The sequence below is a fragment of the Triticum urartu genome, chromosome 1A, assembly GCF_056163025.1.
Source record: "Triticum urartu cultivar PI428250 chromosome 1A, HENAU_Tu73, whole genome shotgun sequence".
Taxonomy (NCBI): Eukaryota; Viridiplantae; Streptophyta; class Magnoliopsida; order Poales; family Poaceae; genus Triticum; species Triticum urartu.
The window spans coordinates 503,879,401-503,885,400 of NC_141873.1; positions in this window are offsets into that span (position 1 = coordinate 503,879,401).

Consider the following 6,000-nt stretch of genomic DNA (forward strand, 5'->3'; position numbering starts at 1 on the left):
TTTCGGTTTTCTTTTCTGAAAACCCTAGATCGGTTTTCGTTCTTCTTTCGGACCGTTCGTCTCAACGAACGTGATCACCGATTATTCCCCGGTTAACGATGCCCGTTCGTTTAATCGTTCTTCTTTTTCTTTTTGTCGGATTTATTCCGCGATCGCGATCTCAGATCCGATCTTCGTTCTAGTCTTTCTTCTCGCTCGTTTATCGGAATCAGGTGATTCAAGCGCCTGGAGTTTCGTTTCGAAACCGCCGTTCCGTCTAATCAACTTAAACAAGCTTTTGCTACAGTAAAATTTGACCTAGTTTCAACTTGCTAGAACCGAGTTGTTTTCTTCCGCCGTTTGTTTTCCGTTTCTTTGTTCGGTTCTTTCTTTCTTTGCAACCGGAGTTCTTAAGTTGAACTCTCTGGTTCGATCTCTTGTTCGAGTTTTACCTGTGCATTAGATGAGTACTTATTGTATGCTTGTTGTTTGTCTGCGATAGATTACCCGGATTGCGCCGCCTGTTACTTCGAAACCCTAGGTCTCGCGGATCATCAGCAAGGCAAGTAACACTTTGATCATACCTTTTCTACAACCCATGTTTTATTGCATTAGATCAATCCTCTCACATTGCATGATTAGGATCTAATTAAATTGTGGGATGGGAAGTAGATGAGGTAGTACCTATTACCTATATATTTATCAAACCTTTGGGAGTTACTTCTACGTTTGCTTATTATGCCATGCTATGCTAGTAGACGTGGATTGGGTGAGTGATATCCATGACAGATGTGAGATTGATAATTAAGGGTTTATCTAAGGTGGCAACTTAAACACACATCTGGGTGGATTGAGGCACCTGATGTCTATCAGGACTTGCCTGTTTTATTTGGACCGCCACCCAGGCTCAAAGGGATCATAAGATAATTCATGCTAGAAACTTCCGTGTGCAGCCACATGCTACTATGGGCTCTGGCATAGTTGACTAAGTTGTGCGAACTCTTACGGGGTGGACTAGCAGATGTAGGGGTTGTAGGTGGTACGGTCTACCCCACATGTAAGGTGCTAGCGCTTCTGAAAGACTGTGTCTCGGTCATCCGTTTCTCAAACACCATGTAGTGCGAGAAAACAAACGGAGGCGATCGAGTCATGTGGGGAAAAGTGCGCAAACCTCTGCAGAGTGTAACAAACTAATCATGATTAGCCGTGTCCCCGGTTAAGGACAACTTGAGTATCTAGTACTTGAATATCATGTGAATCTCAACATGTTACTCTAATTAATGTTGTTGGGTTTTAATTACTTAATTGGGATCGGAATGCTGTCAACCATTCTCGATGTTTAACAACCACCATGATAGTTAAATAAATTTATTCCTTTGCAGTAGGGAAAAATTGGCTTTACGCAAAACTGTAACCATAGAGCTTTCCACCAGCCATATATGCATATAGTATAGCTGTTTCATTCCATTACTCTCTATGTGTTACATTGCCAGCATATTCCATGTGCTGACCCGTTTTCGGGCTGCAACTTCTCATGTTGCAGACTTTTCAGACGACGAGTAAGGTGCTTTTAGGTCGTGGTTCTATACTCAGTGATGCCGTTGGAGTTGATGGACCCATTTATCTTCCGAGTCTTCCGTTGTTATCGTTATTAGATGGCCTTAAGCCATATTTATTGTAATAAGTTCTCTTTGAGACAACGATGTAATAAGTGTGTGATTGCCACTAAATCCTTCGATGTACTGTGTGGTGTCAGCATTACTGATCCAGGGATGACACCGGAGCACAGTAGACTTGATCCATTCGGGTCGGGTCGCCACAAAACAAGTACTTTAATTAGGGTTAGAAGATATAGTGCAGTATTGCGAATGAGCAGTGTAATTCTTTGTTGGCATGCTACTGCATTTTTTTAGTTATATCACTGTGATTAGTACCCTTTTTGGTAATGTTCAGTGCATTTGGTCATTGCTTTAAGTTTCAGTTATTTGGAAAATAATTGTTTGTCAATTTAATCTCCTACAGCTTAAATGATGAGATTTAGGACATGAGGCTACATTTTTAAGGAACAGATAATATGGAGAGAAAGTATTCAGTTTCTTCAGATATCGGTTATCTGACCATATTAGCATTGGTTGAGTTGGAGGGGTATTGAATGGATGCTTTTCCGACTTATGTAAAGGAAGAGGGAAAGGGCTTGGAGGGGGTGGAGGTCCTGGATAGTGAGGAGGCATTAGAGGAAATGCTTGACTTATTTGTCCACCGCCCTCCTGGTCGATCATGCCTTGGCTCCAAAGATCATCGCCAATGGCATTTGGCTGCGGCGCCGCCATCGCCCACCTAGGTCACTGCGGAGCAGAGGAGGGGGGGAGTGAGAGGGAGTGCGACCCGAACAGACCGGTCGGGCTAACGACCGTCAACGGCTGCGCCGTGAGCGCGTGTGGACTGACCAGTGGGTCCAGCACATCAGGAAAACGGTTAAAACGCTAGTGACTGAGGTTTTGGGTTTTTTGAAACAGCTGACCGCGCGTTTGGTAGTTTTTGAGAAAAAATAAAATCCGATATTTTTTTGGAACGCTAGCTTGTAAACTAGTAGTTTTATGCTACTTACTCCTTCCCACACTGGCATGTTGGTCCTACCTTTAGCTCTCTACCCTTGCTTTGCTTGCTGTTTGAATAAAATACCAAGATCTGAAATTATTAAATGTTAGAGAGTCTTCATATAGTTGCATAATCATTCGACTACTCATTGATCTTCACTTATATCTTTCGGAGTAGTTTGTTGTTGCTCTAGTGCTTCACTTATATCTTTCTAGAGCACGGTGGTGGTTTTATTTTATAGAAATAGATGAACTCTCATGCTTCACTTATATTATTTTGAGATTCTTTTAGAATAACATGGTAGTCTGCTTTGGTTATGAAACTAGTCCTAATATGATGGGCATCCAAGAGGGATATAATAAAAACTTTCATATAGAGTGCATTGAATACTATGAGAAGTTTGATACTTGATAATTGTTTTGAGATATGAAGATGGTGATATTAGAGTCATGCTAGTTGAGTAGTTGTGAATTTGAGAAATACTTGTGTTGAAGTTTGTACTTCCCGTAGCATGCACGTATGGTGAACTGTTATGTGATGAAGTCGGAGCATGATTTATTAACTGATTGTCTTCCTTATGAGTGGCGGCCGGGGACGAGTGATGGTCTTTTCCTACAAATCTATCCCCCTAGGAGGATGCGCGTAGTGCTTTGTTTTGATAACTAATAGATTTTTGCAATAAGTATGTGAGTTCTTTATGACTAATATTGAGTCCATGGATTATACGCACTCTCACCCTTCCACCTTTGCTAGCCTCTCTAATACCGCGCACCTTTCGCCGGTATCATACACCCACCATATACCTCCCTCAAAACAGCCACCATACCTACCTATTATGGCATTTCCATAGCCATTCCGAGATATATTGCCATGCAACTTTCCACCGTTCCGTTTATTATAACACGCTCCATCATTGTCATATTGCTATGCATGATCATGTAGTTGACATTATATTTGTGGCAAAGCCACCATTCATAATTCTTTCATACATGTCACTCATGAGTCATTGCATATCCCGGTACACCGCTGGAGGCATTCATATAGTCATATTTTGTCCTAAGTACCGAGTTGTAATTCTTGAGTTGTAAGAAAATAAAAGTGTGATGATCATCATTATTAGAGCATTGTCCCAGTGAGGAAAGGATGATGGAGACTATGATTCCCCCACAAGTCGGGATGAGATTCCGGACGAAAATAAATAAATAAAAGAGGCCAAAGAAGCCCAAATAAAAAAGAGAAAAGAGGCCATAAAAAAGAGAAGGCCCAAATAAAAAAATAAAAAAGAGAGAAAAAAGAGAGAAGGGGCAATGCTACTATCCTTTTACCACACTTGTGCTTCAAAGTAGCACCATGATCTTCATGATAGAGAGTCTCCTATGTTGTCACTTTCATATACTAGTGGGAATCTTTCATTATAGAACTTGGCTTGTATATTCCAATGATGGGCTTTCTCAAAATGCCCTAGGTCTTCATGAGCAAGCGAGTTGGATGCACGCCCACTTAGTTCCTTTTGTTGAGCTTTCATACACTTATAGCTCTAGTGCATCCGTTGCATGGCAATCCCTACTCATTCACATTGATATATATTGATGGGCATCTCCATAGCCCATTTATACGCCTAGTTGATGTGAGACTATCTTCTCCACAACCACCATTCTATTCCACATATAGTGCTATATCCATGGCTCACGCTCATGTATTGCGTGAAGATTGAAAAAGTTTGAGAACAACAAAAGGATTAAACAATTGCTTGGATTGTCATCGGGGTTGTGCATGATTTAAATATTTTGTGTGGTGAAGATGGAGCATAGCCAGACTATATGATTTTGTAGGGATAGCTTTCTTTGGCCATGTTATTTTGAGAAGACATGATTGCTTAGTTACTATGCTTGAAGTATTATTGTTTTTATGTCAATATTAAACTTTTGTCTTGAATCTTATGGACCTGAATATTCTTGCCACAATAAAGAGAACTACATGAATAAATATGTTAGGTAGCATTCCACATCAAAAATTCTGTTTTTATCATTTACCTACTCGAGGACGAGCAGGAATTAAGCTTGGGGATGCTGATACGTCTCCAACGTATCTATAATTTTTGATTGTTCCATGCTATTATATTATCAACTTTGGATGTTTATGGGCTTTATTATACATTTTTATATTATTTTTGGGACTAACCTATTAACCTAGAGCTCGGTGCCACTTTCTGTTTTTTCCTTGTTTTAGAGTATTGCAGAAAAGGAAAATCAAACGGAGTCTAATTGACCTGAAACTTCACGGAACTTATTTTTGGAAGGAAAGCAACCCGGGAGATTTGGAGTCCACGTAAGGGAAGCAACAAGGAAGCCACGAGGCAGGGGGGCGCGCCCACCCCCTGGGCGCGCCCTCCACCCTCGTGGGCCCCTCGTGGCTCCCCTAACGTACTTCTTCTACCTATATATCTCCATATACCCTAAAACGATCGGGGAGCACAATAGATCGGGAGTTCCGCCGCCAGAAGCCTCCGTAGCCACCGAAAACCAATTGAGACCCGTTCTGGCACCCTGCCGGAGGGGGCAATCCCTCTCCGGTGGCCATCTTCATCATCCCGGTGCTCTCCATGACGAGGAGGGAGTAGTTCTCCCTCGAGGCTGAGGGTATGTACCAGTAGCTATGTGTTTGATCTCTCTCTCTCTCGTGTTCTTGATTTGCCACGATCTTGATGTGTCGCCAGCTTTGCTATTATAGTTGGATCTTATGATGTTTTCTCCCCCCTCTACTCTCCTGTAATGGATTGAGTTTTCCCTTTGAAGTAATCTTATCGGACTGAGTCTTTAAAGATTTGAGAACACTTGATGTATGTCTTGCCATGCGTATCTGTGGTGACAATGGGATATCACGTGATTCACTTGATGTATGTTTTGGCGATCAACTTGCGGGTTCCGCCCATGAACCTATGCATAGGGGTTGGCACACATTTCCGTCGTGATTCTCCGGTAGAAACTTTGGGGAACTCTTTGAGATTCTATGTGTTGGTTGAATAGATGAATCTGAGATTGTGTGATGCATATCGTATAATCATACCCACGGATACTTGAGGTGACATTGGAGTATCTAGGTGACATTAGGGTTTTGGTTGATTTTTGTCTTAAGGTGTTATTCTAGTACGAACTCTAGGGCTATTTGTGACACTTATAGGAATAGCCCAATGGATTGATTGGAAAGAATAACTTTGAGGTGGTTTCGTACCCTACCATAATCTCTTCGTTTGTTCTCCGCTATTAGTGACTTTGGAGTGACTGTTTGTTGCATGTTGAGGGATAGTTATGTGATCCAATTATGTTATTATTGTTGAGGGAACTTGCACTAGCGAAAGTATGAACCCTAGGCCTTATTTCAACACATTGCAATACCGTTTACGCTCACTTTTATCATTAGTTA